Source organism: Pseudopodoces humilis, chromosome 3 (assembly GCF_049639895.1).
Source record: "Pseudopodoces humilis isolate 2021_Gansu_Grassland_sample_001 chromosome 3, ASM4963989v1, whole genome shotgun sequence".
NCBI classification, from domain to species: Eukaryota; Metazoa; Chordata; class Aves; order Passeriformes; family Paridae; genus Pseudopodoces; species Pseudopodoces humilis.
In genome coordinates, this window is record NC_142202.1 from 71,331,286 (window position 1) to 71,345,759 (window position 14,474).

Consider the following 14,474-nt stretch of genomic DNA (forward strand, 5'->3'; position numbering starts at 1 on the left):
AATTACCTCATCTCCAGTTTAACGGCTCATTAGGAGGCCATAAAATGCCAGGGCACTGACTCTATGAAGTGACCTGTAAACCTACTGTTTGAGACTTACCTAGCTCATCAGAACAACGAGATAAACAAAGCACAAGAGAAAAAATGAAGTGCTGCTTTCTCCCTGCTCCCCAGCACCAGTAAAAGCATTGCCCCTTTCATTAGTCTCTTATGAAAGCTACACAGTTGATGACAACAGAGGGAAAATACACAGATTTGCAGAATACTGGAAGGTGGTTTTTTCCTTTATCAATATTTAATTGCAGGAGGTAACCTAAGAACTAGTGAGTTGTTTTTACTATGCTTAAATTGTACTTATTAAACAATCAAGTCATACCTTGTGTATGATTTAAGAAAAGCCGATAAAAATAATTCTCCACGATTCTTTTATGGTCAAAATAGTAACTTAATGACAACTTATGGATATCATCAGAAAAATGCTTTTAGTTATGACTGTTTAGTTGTGACTGTTTAAGTTATGCCAGAGCATAATATATGGTGATATTAAATTCTAGGTCTCAGTCTTAACAAAATTCATCAGTCACACAAATACAGATGTGTATTGACTGAAACTTCATGAAACATGTAATTTTGCTCTAGTTGAAAAAGGCCTGGCTTGTTTTGTAGAATGCCAACAAAAATATCACACAGAAAAAAAAACGCTGCAGATGGCGTAAGGAAAATATCTTGGTTTTGGAGTATTCTTGTTATTTAGGTTGTCCAGTTTGCTTAACAAATGAAGGATGAATAGATAGGAGCATGCACAAACTCACCTGCCACAAGCCTGTCCTCTTGTCACCCTCTACTGTCTTTTTGAATAATCTACGTTAACTAATACCCATCAAAAGGAAAAAAGGAATTGCAGTATCTACCTGTTTAGATATAAGCCTAGTTCTGTTTTACAGAAATTCGAGTTTTGTCTTTTTTTCCAATTTATGAGAACATCTGGACAGCTATCCTGCTCTCTTACTAAAAAAAATAAAAAAATAAAAAAATTGGATCTCCTACTAGGAGTGAGCAAAGTCAGAAGAAGAATGAACAAAGACAAACGAGAACCAATTTTCTCTAAATTCTTTTCCCTTTCCAACGCCAGAAATTGGTAAAGGGGGTGGTACAATCTTTCTTTTCAGCGCAACAACACTGGCAAGCTGATTCAGTTCCTCTTCTTTTGTAGTAACTAAGTTTTCCACTGGAATTGTATGGACTTTTGTCTACGATTAAACCTAACTCTGCTTTTACACCTTCAAGCACTGAAGTCCTATCTCTTTTATCTGCTTCTTTGTTCTGCCAACCTGTGGCTATGAGGCTTTTGTGTCTTTCAGATTTACTTGCATTATTTATGCAACATAATGAAATATGCAAGCATAGAGTAAAGGATCCGTTCTTGACTTTGGAACGTAGCCTGCTTCAGTTTATGAAGGGATTAAAAATAACTGTTTGGGGGAGTGGTGTTGGGATTCAAAGGAGGAAAGTACAGTTCTTAAAAACTGTAGCAGAAAACAGCACAAGTTCTTGTTTCCAGTACTGTCATTTTGTAACACATTTTTAAGCATCAAATATTGTAGAGAGTCACATAATAGATTATTGAGCAGAAAAATGGATATCTAATTTTTTTATAGTTATTACAAAAAGCTTTCTAATACCTAAAGCTTGGTATGAGATGTATTATTATAGAAGAGCCTGGGCACTCCAATTCTATGAACTCATTTATACAGTTTAAATGGCATGTATTTTACTGTATCCTATTGAAAGACATACAAAATCTCTTGATTTAAATGGAAGCAGGTTTGGGCTCTGAAATGGCTCATGGTGAACTCTCCTGTGCCTGCTTATGCTGTACAAACCAAAAAAGTATTTTGGTATTTTACTTCTGAAACTATCTTGGTATTTACATGAACTTTGTAACTGCAGGTAAGTAAATAAATGTTGTTGAGGAATTGTGTACTAGACAGCAAGATGTTTTCAGAGAAAATGTCACTAGCTTTGAAAGCAATCCTTATTTTAACTAAGCATTCACAGCATGTGAAAGGATACTGTAACAGCAAGCATGAAAAATAATGCAAGAGAGCACCATCTGGAATTACTGCTGGATAAAAAATACAATGAAAAGTGCAGTAGGCACACTGACAGACACCCAACAAAGGTAATCCACTTTTCCTTACAAGTAGCACATTCTGTAATTCAACTGACTTAACAGTCTATGTAGTCTATTTTCTTGACAACTTATCAATCAGTAAAAAATAATAGCAAATTTATATATTTTTAAAAGGAATTCTCTGAGATATGGATTGTTTTGAATTTATTACCTTAAGCAGGTTTGTTGCCAAAGGATTTAGAAACATAATTTGTTTGGAAGAAAGTAAAGCAGACATAAATAGTTACTTCACTCAAGTAAGCTATACCTTTCCTCCAGAAGTAAGTTGAAAAGAAAAATTAATATGTTAAACCTGTTTCTTTCACAGTGGTAGCCAGGGGACTGCTTTCTTACGGAGTAATGCCAGCAGTATTTTTTTGAAGAATGCTGGGTACTGTAAGTATGATTAGAGAGTAGAAGAACTAGAAAACAAAACCCACCAATCCTTTATTTTTATAACAAACAAAGAAAATAGTGATGCAAAGGAATAGGGGAACACATTCCAGTGTTGAAAGGATCTTCTTTTAGTTAACTCATCAGGAGTGAAGACTTAAGTGGATGAATGCTGCAAAGTATACACAAAATTTTAACTCTGTGGACAGAACTCAAGCATAGTAAGAGCATAAAACATGAGCTTTTAAAATATACCTATATACACAAACACACACACACCAGTCAGATATATTAACAAACTTTGCTGTCACTTGAACCAGTCAGTAAAAATTAATCTTATTTACTGTTCTTGACTGCTGATAGAAGCATTATGCACACAGTATTTTGATTTCAAACATCACAAATGAGTGTTGTCTGACACTCTGAATTTACTTGTTTTACACAGATACCTCAATTCACAGTTCTAAATAATGGATTTCCTCCTGAGATGTTCTCATTGTTTAAACTTTTTTTTTTTTTCATTTTCATTTAATTCAGTTTGATATAGTTACTTTGAAATGCATAAATAAGAAAAATTAAGATTTCCTGAAAAGGTAAACTCAAGTGTTAATATCCTTATGTAATTACAAGATGGATAAAGTTGAAAGCTCTCACAATTTTATTTTTTATTTAACCATAATTTTCTTTGCTGTTCTTCCATATTTCTGTTTATACACCACTACAGCATTTTTCCAGCATGTGAAGATGAAAGCAAGCATGTGTGAGATATTTAAAAATATTTTTACAATGCAGATTTAAGAAAATTAACTGAACAACTAGGAAATTAAAACTTAGTATTTCTTTGCTAATTTCACTCACTTTTGTCACTGATCTGAAGGAGGGTAACTACAGCTTCACGTAAATAACACAGCTGGGCAATAGCCCAGATATGCTTTTTTCCTGATATAAAAGAGGTTAAGTACATCTCAGTTTTTAGGAAATGAAGTTTTTGAAGATCAAACATCCAGTTATACACCTTTTAATTATGTGTAAGAATGCCATTTGACTTCAGTGAGAACTGGAACAAAGAAAGGTAAAATGTGATTCCATCATTGTCAGGAAAACAATTCTTTTGGGCAATAAAAAGGGTAATGAACTCCACAATATCAGAATAGGAGCCAAGGAAAGCCTGACAACTCTAGCATCAGAATTTCTCCTCAAAATTAAATGCTACTACTGTACTGACAATTGTTTTAGCAACAAAAACTATTTAGCACTTTTTTTTAGTTTAAAACATAAATAATACATAACAAAGGAATATGCTGAACAAGGTCATTTTTGTTTAAAGGATTGAAACTACTTGTATACAATTCTCATATGTAGTGTATTTGATTTAGTAAGATCCGTAGTTTCTTATGGTCTGCATTTGAATATACATACTAAACAATGACCATAATTATTTAATTAAAAAGCAATGTAAACCAGGTACATTTCAAACAATATTTTGTGACTCTAAGATGATTTTTTTTAAACACAATTTAAAATTGGTTCACTACTGTTCTACTTCCTACATATTTGAATTATTTTGTTCCCAGTTTACTGTTAACAAGGGCATTTGTAATTGCCACACATGGATTTGCTATACAGCAAATGAAACAACGAGAAAACTAGCCTGTGATCTTCATGATATGTTTTCAGATGGATTTTTCTTTGTAGTTCCTAAATTACTTCATATCAGCACTTTGTAAGGAAAATAACTTTAAAAGCCCTAATGCTCAAATCATATGTAGGTAACATTTTTCAGAGCTTGATAACTGATTTATTTACTTATTTCTGTGAGAAATTCCATATAGGGAGTAAGATTTCATTTTCCCACTTGATAACTATTTGCAAACAAAACAATGCCAAATGAAGTACTGAAAAAAATACCTGGTAAAGGTCAAATTAAGAATGAATATTATGTCAAACTGAATTCAGTATTTGCATTACTTACAACTTTCACTTAGGTTATAAAAATACTGCAGTCAAGTAGGATTTTAATATCATCCCATCAAAAGTGATGGCACTACAAGTTTTATTTTTAAAAACTAATATTTTTTTTTATAACAATGTTTTTATGGTTTCTTCAGACCTCCTTTCTGAGATGTTCTACATTAACACTTGTTTTGATGGAATTTACACACCCTTCATATATCTTTTCCTTTACACAGAACTTTTGTCTTATTTGCATGAGCTATTTATTTACAAACCACAGAATCTTCTTTCTTCATTTTTGTTGATTTTTTAAAATCACTGTATTATTACTTGAGAGCACTACTAATGATGGATTTTATCGTAATTTGTATTTTGTAACATGCTTATGAAATACTGATATGTATATTGTCCATTAAAATAATCAAACATTGTAGAAGTTAAAGAACAGATGAGTGTCTGTATTTTAAACACAAATATTCACTTTCCTAGAAGAACTAGCTAGTACAGGGCACATCATTCCCATTTCAAGCGACGTGGGCATCAGTTCTGTATGTCAATGGCTTCTGAATGAGTTATTGTTTAAAACAACTGAACAAATAAAGTAATGCAATGGTCACTTTTTATAAACTTAAATAGAGATAGGTCATTAATTCAAACCAGGAAAAAACCCCCCAAACCAGTAAACAAGAACATCAGTGATATATAACTAAAAAAGTCACAATCTCTGAAAGAAAAGATTGAAACTTTAAAAACAATGTATATATCAGTAGCTGAAGTAGGTACAGGGCATAAAGTATCTGTAAGAAAAGCAACCACCTAATATGTGATACAAAATTATTAGTGTACAAATTTTAACAGTTGAATTTCTAGTAGTTATCGTTAGGAGTTGCATTACTATATATGGTCAGCCTATGGAATATTTATTAAATACCTTCAGAATATTTATGAAAGCTTAGTTTAGTCTAAATACATTATTATTGATATAAACACTGAACCAATACCTTCAATTTGTTAGAACACTGAATCTTAGTGCATATAATAAAAGGATAATCACATACACATACTAGCTAAACAGTCAGGGGTTAGGACTGTCTGATTGGACATATGGACATACAGAATGCTGTAGACTGGAAGTAGTATTCTGGGGAAGTGGTTTGCTAAAAATCATGCACAATAATTTTGTGCATGAATGCCTAAATTAATGGACCTGCAATCTAACCTTACTGAAACAATAGCATGAGCAGGATTTTTTTTTTTCTAAAATTACTGAAAAAGCAGAAAATGGCTACACAACCCTCTTATCTCTAAAACAGATGGTGAATTATTAAATGTTAACTTAAAAAAATTATTTAAATATTTTAATTTAAGACAGACTCATATATGCATTAGTAACAGCACAAACAATTCCCTAATAGAAAAACATTCATAAAGAACCAGGGAAATGTGTAAAACTACATATGTTTCTCTCTTAGAATTGAGTGGTTAAATATTACAGTCCTTACTCTTCTGTATAATTAAGCTTTTGTTCAACTATGAAAAAAATAGAAACTGATTGCTTGAAAATGAGCTGCATGACCTTTGTCCTGGTTTGTCACCCCTGACCTTTAATTTGAAGGTCAATTCATTCTGCATATCAATTAATTCTATTTTTAGAAGCAGAATGTATATTTTATAAATTATCTTCCCATATGAAACACATCATGATAGTTTTGTCTTTTTTGTTTTTCAGCCTCTACATATCACACCAGAGGAGCGTATTTGCTTTTTATTGTGCAACTGTATTTGTACCAATGTGCAATTACAGAAAATGAATGCTTGTCTCTGCAATGAAAAAAAGCTTCTAATTTTTTTCATGTAGTAGAGATGTCTCAGCACATTAAAGTGAATTTGGAAAAACGATCTGCTAGACAGCACACCTTTCTAAATTTGTCTTTTTAAAATAGAGGTAAAAAGGAGAAAGCCCCGTGGCTGTGTTTGCATTGCTGCTAATGGATACCTGCTTTTCCTGAACCTTTCCTGTGCCATGAGCGGTTATTTTGTTCTCACTTACGACACACTGTTTCGATATTCACTTTTAGAATGCCCTTTCATAAACTGAACCTGTGGTTAAAAATAGCGAATACCAAGTTCTTGTTTACTTGCTGGTTTCATCCTCACGCTTCCATTTCATACAGGTAACGTTAAGCTTCCCAATCTGGCTACAAAAAAAATCTGCGTTGCTGACAGAGCTCTTGTTCCGAAGGAGAAAGCGCTGTAGTATTTGCCACTGATTTTGCTGTCAGCATCAGACACCGGCGCGATACAGTGTATTACATAAAGGCCGTGGGTGAGAGCACTCCCGTGCCGTGACCCCTGCGCTGAAGCGCCCCAGAGGCGCACGGGGCGGCTCGCCCGCGGCTCTGCCCGGCCCGGGACGGGACGGGAGGCAAGAACATGGCCGCGAGCTTCAGCACCGCGGACAGCGCCGCGCCCACGGAGGAGGGGCCGCGCCCGCCGCCGGCCCCGGGCGCGCCCGCCGGGTCACCGCGCTGCTGCCCCGCCGCCCCAGGGCGGCACGGCCGGGCCGCCGGCCACGGGGGATGCGCGGCTCCCCGCCCAGGGGAAAGCGGCTCCTTCGGAAGGCGCCTGCCGGCCCAGAGACCTGCTCGGAGCGACGCGCGGTGCCTCGTCTCTCCGCCCGAGGATCGCGCTGCGCGCCGCGGGCTTCAGCTGCCGCTCAAACAAAACGCTGCCAAGGGGCTACAAAGCAGAAAAAGAGGAGGAACCAATGGCTTAAACCGCTTGGGCTTTAAAATTCACTTCTGTGCTAGGTGATGCAATATGAAACACTGCGTGTGACCTACCACTGCATCCTACACACGGCCTAGACTGCAGCTGTTCAGGCCTAGGAGGGAGAGCATGTGGGGTTTCCTTCTTCATTTACGCATCACAGTCTTCCCTCTCATGAAATTCTCAGTACATGCCAGCTAATATATTTTTCAGATTAATTAAAATTAAAAAAAAAAAAAAAGTTTCAATAAAAGTGAGACAGCACATGTCCTTTACAAAATATATTTTAAAATGATCAGAATAGAAGATAGTTACTTTTGCCATACACACACAGCCAGAGTTTTTAGTACAGCTGCATTTTTGTAACTCCTGCAAGGGACAAACATCAGATACAATCACTACCTTTGCCATTACACACATGATTCATTTGACTACAGCAAAGGAAACTTGACTTCCTGATGTATTAATAATTTAGGTCATAATTTAATTCAACATTGATTCTTACTACTCTGATGCAAAGGAGAAAAGAAATCATCCTTTGTAGAATTATGACTTAGTTGCACATCTTACAAATAATTTTCCAAACAAGTTTGTCACTATTATCTCCTCTGAAGCTTTAAGGGAGTTTTTTGGAGGGTTTTCTTGGTTTTGTTTTTCAGTAGTGTGTTTTAAAAAATAAATGACTTGTAGTTTTACAAAGCAAAGTATACAGGTATCAATCTAAGAATAAACATACACTATTGTACAATGTTATATCCAGATACCACAAAAAAGTATACACAACTACATTAAAATTAACATTGTCCAAATTTAGCTGTAACTATTTTCTTAGTATCTGATGACTTGTCCATGACAGCACACTTCTGCATACTTGCAATTTCTATGCAAGATGGGAAATTCCAAAACAGGTGGGAAAAAACCCACAGCCCTGTACACGGCCTATTGAAAAAGAACAGCAAGACCAGTTACATAAGGAAAAGGAGTCAAGTCTGTAAACAAATAGGTGTAGTGTGCACTACTGTTTTGTCCCATCACTGCAAGACCATCGTACATCATTTACTCACCATCACCAACAAGCTAACGACTGGTAAGAGAGAAACAAGTAAATGAATCAAATCTCCTTAGGTAAAATGTTTAGCACATTAAAATGGGTAATTCCCTCACGTTAAAGCTAAAATACACTTAAAATTAACTTAGAGTTTTCAAGTTTATTTAGATACGCCAACTGCATATTTTATTATAGCGTGGATAAGATGCATGTATTGCTGCTGTTTATTTATTTCTAGACTAACGTTCTCATTCGATAGCTGGCTATCTGACCCGCTGTATGGTGTGCTACAATAACACAACAGCCGAGTGGAGCTGCCGGCGCTCACACACGGTCGCTGCCCGCGGAGCTCGGAGATGCCGCGGCCGTACCCTCACCGCGGAGCCAGCGGCCACGCGGACCCGCCGCCGCTGCCCGCGGGCGCGCAACCGGACAAGGAGGAGCGAGTCGCGTTGGAGGCATTTCGGCACTTTATTTGTTCTCCCCCGCACCGCGTCCCGCACCGCGCCCGGCTGGCACCTCAGAGCCAGCCGCGGGGCTACGAGTCACGGTGCCCTGGAGAGCTCGCCCGTCCCCTCTCCGGGGGGGGCGCGCTCCGGGCCCGGGCGCGCCGCGGGCCCGGCGCTGTCCCCGCAGCCCCCCGGGGGCGTGCAGCGCCCGGCCGCGACCCCGCGCCGCGGCGGGAGCTATCCAAGATGGCGGCCCCGCCGCCACTCGCGTTAAACCCCCCGCACCGCGCACACGGCGCCGCGCGTGACACGCGGTCCCCGCCCGCCCCGCCGGTGGTTACCGCAGGGCGGCCGAGCCCCGCGCCCTTCGGGGCGCGCCGCCTCCGCCCCATCCTCCGCTCCCCGGCCGCCTCGGGGCGGGGGCGTCCCCCGGCGGGGCCCGCCCCGCCGCCAATCCGCTCTCCTCCCCTGGCCTTCCCTTCCGCCGGGCCGCGGGCGCCCCACGCCGGTCCTTGCCCGCCCCGCCCCGCCCGGCCGCGGCCGCTCGCCGGGCGGGCACCGCCATCCGGCGGCGGCTGTCGGCGGGGCGCGGGCCGCCCCCTGGCGTCGGCCCGCCGCCCCGCCCCCGCGGCCGGTCCCTCGGCCCCGGCCGCCGCCGGCTCTCGGCGGGGCGCTGCGCCCCGCGCCCCGTTCGGCTCGGGGGGCGGCTTCGTCCCTTCACCCTTTCCTCTACCGCGGCTGTCGTCGTCGTTGGCGTTTGACGGGCGGCGCGGCCCGGCACCCCCTTTCCCCGTCCCGGCGGCTCGGGCGCGGACAGCCGGGGCCGGAGCGGGCGGGCTCGGGGGCAGCGGCGGCCGGCGGAGGAGGGGGCGCGGCGGCGAAGGGAGAAAGGTGCGAACCCGGAAGTACACCCGCCCCGCCGCCGCCCGCAGGGAACACCCGCGCCCGCACACACAACAATGCGGCGCCGCTCCGCCCCCGCCCAGCGCAACTTTTTCCTCCGGCACTGGAGAACCCCGCCGGCCGTCCCCTCCCCGCGGCCGCCCACCAGCGCCCCGGCGGGAGGGCGAGACCCGCGAAGGGAGAGGTGAAGGGAGCTCGCTTACCTCCCGCACGCCATGGTGGCCGGGCTGAGCGGGGCTGTGCCGGCGGCTGCCGCGGTGGCGAGGCGAGCGCGGGGGCTGGGGGGCACGCACCCACCGACGGACGCCCCCGGCGGGGGGCTTTGCCTTCCCGAGCCACTGGGAGGACGGAACGGAGGAGGAGGAGGAGAAAGCGAGCTGCGGCGGCAGAGGGAACCGGTGCTCCCGGCGGGAAGGCGGCGGCAGTAGCAGCCAGCGAGGGGGGGCGGGGGCGGCGGGCGGACACGGCCCCGGCGCTGGCTCACGCCGCCGCAGCCGCCGCGCACCTGCCCCGCCGCCCTCCCCGCGGGCGGACGGGCGGCACCGGCGGCTGCGCGCGGGGGCGCTCCAGGGCAGGGGGAGCCGGGGGGGGGGGCGGGCCCGCCCGCGCCCCCGGGAGCCGCCCGACGGCCCCGCCGGAGCCCACACTCGCCGAGGTCCAGGGCCTCTTTCTCTCGGGGCCGGCCTGGAGGGCCCCGCTCGCCCCATCCAGACAACGACCCTCTCTCCCGGGCGCCTCCTTTGCAGCACATCATGGAGGCCATTTGGCACCTGTGGTTGCGTCCACCGTCGCCCCGAGGACTGGACTCTCCAACTGCGGTGTCCTCCTGTACTGCTGCTCTCCCCCAAATCTGCCGCTGGCACGTGTGGAGCATCGCTCCTGTGTAGACGATCTTGAACGTCTTAACAGCGCTTTGAACAGCTACAGCCACGACCTGCAGGTGAGGGGTCTGCTGGTCCACATCCACATAGCAGGCAGGATTCCCACTGTACAACTGGCTTCTCTGGAACTTGTCCGTTCCCAGTAGTCTTGCACTATGATTGGTTTCCTTTACTAGCATGTGAGACTCTATAAATGCCAAAGTTTTGTTTTTCTAGTTTCTCCTGACTTACTCGTGGAATACCTCAATGGTAGTTTACATGCTGTCATACGGCCAGCATCAACTTTACCCAAGGGTATGTTGTTCATTGTTGTAAAAATAGAAAGGTTAACAAAGTTTGGCTGCCTATGGACCAATGCTGCACATCCTTTTCCTACCAATCCACTCTACGAAGGCTCCAGCAGTCACCACTTTCCACATGCACTACTAAAATGGAGATGGTTCTCAGCGGTGTGGTTCCTAACCAGGCACATGTGCTGAGGGTTAGCCAACTGGTGAGTCAAACTGTAGGCAACTGGTGAAGTCACAGCAGTGACTTCTATCATATCTATCTATATGACCGTCTATCATCTGGAGAGGATACCCATTAGCAGTCTCATTTTCCTGACTGCTGGTTTTCGTCATGACACGTAGTATTTATGGGTCCTTTATGTTGAATTGAGCTGAAACTGCAAAAAGTGTTCAAAATTTGCCCGAGAACAAAGAGATGGATAGTAAATGCAATTCCATTTCCTTAAGAGAACAAGATAAAAACACAGTCTGTAGTCAGCCCAGTTCACATGTATTTTCCATCATTAAGCATTTAGTATGCTTGCCTTGAACTTCCCACTCTTGGACTTTCCCTTGTAGATTTAATTTTTTAAGGGTACAGTAAGGCTTTTAAGAATTTATTAGCATTTTTTGGTGTAAGTAAGCACAAAGTCAGCTAAATAAAAATAAATACTTATCGTACATGGCTTTATAACTTCCTTTCAACAGAAAAAGCTTTACACAGAATTTTGCTCTGTGATCTTAGCCTGTGATTAAAGCAGCTGTGGAACATCTCTAGCCTTCAAATACTGTGCCTTACATAGCTCAGAAAGGTTTTGCATGGAACAGAGAGGTATTTCCAAGGCTCAGGAAGGAGTCTTCCAGTGACCAAATGACCAAACTGTTTCACTTTGACTTTTCTAGGCACAGCCATAGAAAGCTGCTTCATGTTTCACAGATGAGATTTTAAGTACCTGCTTTTATCTAGAGTCCTTATATTTGACTCTATTACCTAAAATTTTGTGCACACTCTGTGTGTATATATATAAACCTAGCCCAGCACAGAGCTATATTACCTTAACACAACTTTAGTTGTATTTAGCTAATAGTTTGAGATTACGTGATCTCTTCTGAAAAACAAATAAACAAAACCAAATCATGGTAAGAAGTTGGTTTTTCACTTATTTTTTATTTATTTCTTATAGATGGGGAAGAGTTCCTTCCTGGTACCCACTATTTCTGCTGAGGTACTTGTTTTTACAGAAAAAGAAACTTCTCCACATGCTTTGTTTTGCTGTGCCCTCGGAATATGATGTAACCTAATTTTATAGCAAGTTTTTATAAAACAAATTATATATGGAACATAAACAGAATTGAACTCTTTCCATAAATTACAGCAAACAGGCTGTGAAAACACTGCACTTTTTTTTTTTTTTCCTATTACTTTCTCTTTTTTTCAGTTTTTTTCCACTGGTCTTGTTCATAGAGTTTCCCCTGAGAACTTGATGAAAAATTTGTTTCTTCCTATGCAAATTAAGCAGTCCTAAGCATTTTCATGAGCCATGGCATTTCTTCCTAAGGTGACCTGTTAATTGCCATCCCAATCCACATTTTCAGACATGCTTCTAAATATTTTTTTTCCTCCTCCACTGCATTCCTAGACCCTTTTCCTTCTTTTAGCCTATCCTATTTTCCCACTAACTTCCCATGCTTTCCTCATGGTTTTCTAATCAGCCTCTCCTGTCCTTGCCCCTCACAACTAATAGGAGAGATGCTGCTGCTTCCTGAAGACATGTATGACAGCTCTTCCAGCCAACAGTAGTGCTAATCTTCATTTACTCATTTTCATGTATTGTGGACTAAGATATGCTGGCCAATGGACACACTGATATGACTACAATGCTCTTGGCAGTGAGTTTCTGCCTCTGCTCCCCAGTTTCCAGTCTTAGTTTTTTGCCCCTTGGAACAGCTCTGATCACAGAAGACTCTTTTTTAATCTATGTTTTTTTTTCTCATTCTGGTCTTGCATTTGTCTTTTCCCTGTGTGACTAACAGATCTATTTTTTAAAACAACATGAAGTCTACTATAAAACACAACCAAAAGAAATTACTGCAGCTTTAAAGCTAAACGTTCCCTGCATGCTGGCAGTAAAAATGGTATGAAATGTGCTATAGAAGGACGTTGGTGAGGGTCTTCTTTTCTTTCCCCCCGAAAATGCTCATGGTCCAAATTGTTTCTTAGCTGTCGATAACTGATTGCAGTTACAGAACTATCTGTCTCCTCTTTTTAGCCATCAGTCTCCATCTTTGCCTTCAGGTTTGTTTTAATTTTTTTCATGATCCAATGAAAATGTTACTAACAGAGGAGTTTCCTATTTTCCATGTGTCTGTCTCCTATTTTATTTGCATTTGCCAGTGGGGCCAAAGAAAGGAAGTGATTTCTTTAGAAGTTTGTTTGAAAAAGCTGTTCCAAAATATGCTGTTCTGCTTTATTTTGTGGCCTTGTGAAAATTATGCAGCATTTTATGAAGCTTTAAATTTTAATGTGAGATTCTCAAGAATGTTCCATTTGCAAACCTAGGCAGATATCTAAGCACATGAACATTCAATATGGTAATCAGAGAAAATTATTTTATCAAAAATGGCTTTTTAGGCATTTATTTAGTTGCAGTAAAGTCAGTTTATGACACATGCACACCCAGAGTGCGCTGCCAAGCCAAGCCTTAACTGTTACTTCTCCACACCTTTTCTAAGCTGGTATTTACCACCTTTACAAGTCTGCACTTAATTCCAAGCCAGTAGATTTGAATTTGATTGAGCATTTGAAGGCCTTCTTCAAATGTTCAATAATTTCTGTCCATGTTCAGGGCCTCAGATACACTAATTTGAAAGCTAATGTTATGCTTCTTGTTTAAACTGGTACAGAAATTAAGCTGTGTTCACCCAGAAACTTGCCATGTCATCAGCTGGAGACCGAATCAACAGGAAGACCAAAGAGGAAGCTGCAAACCCCCGCAGTGAATGCAGATTCTGCTTTCTGCTTTTTTGGCCAAGGCCTAAAAAAGAGTGTGTCATGCATGTGTCACATAGGTATTGGTTTTATATCAAGGAATGAGACAAATACTTTGCCCCTGCCAAACCAAGTATAAGGGACTACTGTTCTCAGTTTATCTGTTCCCCCTATCATGTTTTTTTTCACAGATGGAAAATCCTGTGCCCAGGTCCTCGCTGTGGTTTGCTTGCTCAAGAATATGGAAACTCTCTGGCCACATCTGAATTCGCAAAATGAACAGGGGCAGGGCAAATGCCAGAGCACTGGTTGTGCATAGTCCATTAAGTGGTTTACTGCCAGCCATGCTTCACCCAAACAAAAGGTGACAGGCTGTGGCTGAGGAACTAGCATAGGAGAAATTCAATCTGAGCTAATGTTCAGATTCCTATTGGCCTGTTTTAGGAGAAACTGGTTAAAACTCTTGTATGGTTGTGAGATGCACCAGGCTAGTTACCCACAGGGTAGTAGAAAATGAGCCCTGGACTTTTTTATTCGTTGGTAGAGACATGGCCTTGACCCCACAATGGGTTTGGTGGGGGGAGGGGAAGTGGAGAAGGAGGGGAGCAGGGGAGTGTTCACTGTGAGGCCTCCCTTTTTAAGAGCCAG

At 42.4% G+C, this 14,474-nt stretch overlaps 1 protein-coding gene across 1 annotated transcript in view; it reads right to left on the reverse strand.

The window, feature by feature from the left end:
* Positions 1-10,001, reverse strand: part of LIN28B (lin-28 RNA binding posttranscriptional regulator B) — a 97,223-nt gene extending 87,222 nt beyond the window's left edge. Inside the window, exon 1 of the mRNA XM_088052549.1 lies at positions 9,891-10,001. The gene's annotated coding sequence lies outside the window, so the exon portion shown is untranslated. The remainder of the gene's footprint in view (positions 1-9,890) is intronic.
* Between the last annotated feature and the right edge of the window lie 4,473 nt (positions 10,002-14,474).